Below are 1,254 nucleotides of genomic sequence, written 5' to 3' on the forward strand. Positions count from 1 at the left end.
ATAAGAATGGTCTTTAAATATTTGGATTTGCCAATATCCAGATTTTAAATCAAATTTTGAAAAGATATTAGCATCATATAATCTTGATAATAAATCCCTTTTATTTGGAATAGGATACCTAATCCATTTTAAAAATTTATTTAAAGGTATATAATTTATAACTAACCTGAGAACACCTCGTTCTTTTTTTGCTGCGTTATTAACATAAAAAGCAGTACACGACCAAGGTGATTTGGAGGGCTTGATCAAACCTTTTTGTAATAAATTATCAATTTCCTTTTTGCAGAATTCAACCAATTTGGTATTCATCTGACAAGGACGTGATTTGGTAGGGATATTTTCCTCAGAGAAATCATCTTCATATGGAAGAATCACAATATGCTTTTTCCGATTCCAAAAGGCACTAGGATGATCAGCACAAATATCAATGGCCATTTTTTCAGAAATGAGTTTAATCTTTTCTTGTACTTTAGCAGATTTTAAAGTATCGAATATATTCATACTAAATATCTCAAGTTGTAAATAATCAACATGCTTTTGTTTCATTTCAATTAGAGCATTAATTTTTCTAGAAATAGGCTCGGTGATAAAAGTATAACTAATATCTTGATTTTTATAAGTAGCAGAAAATCCTTTAGCATTTATATTAGTAAAAGGATAAATTGCATTTATAAAAGGAGTTCCTAGAATAATAGGAGGGTATAACTGATTTTTTACTAAGAAAAAGAAGTGAGGAATACAAACTTTATTCTGGCAAATACAAGTATTAGATAATTTATACTTTATATCTAAAGCATGACCAGATGCAGATTTAACCATATGAGTTGTTCTTTCAAAATATTTAGTAGGTACTAGACCTTCTTAAATGAAACTCACATCAGCGCCGCTATCAATCATAGCAATGTTAGTTATAGAAAAAGTATTATCAATTAATATAGTACATTTAACATATCATTTATGAGCTGTAACAATTTGCATCATTCCTAAAAACATATTTTGTTTCGGATCAATATTCAAAGTGTTGGCAAGAGAATTTTCTTCAGAAGTAGAATCATCAACCGTATTTTTTTCTTTGCTATTAGCAGATTCAATCTGAGTAAGACGGTGATCACAAATAATATGATTTTGTTTAAGAAATTTAATTTCTTCCTTCAAATGTTCAATTTCTCCTTTTAAATCATCAAAAGAAGTATCGCGTATAACAACATGCTGTCTAGAAAGTCTATTATTGACTTCAGATAAAGAGTAAGGAGC

This window comes from Solanum tuberosum, unplaced genomic scaffold (assembly GCF_000226075.1).
Source record: "Solanum tuberosum cultivar DM 1-3 516 R44 unplaced genomic scaffold, SolTub_3.0 scf00037, whole genome shotgun sequence".
Taxonomy (NCBI): Eukaryota; Viridiplantae; Streptophyta; class Magnoliopsida; order Solanales; family Solanaceae; genus Solanum; species Solanum tuberosum.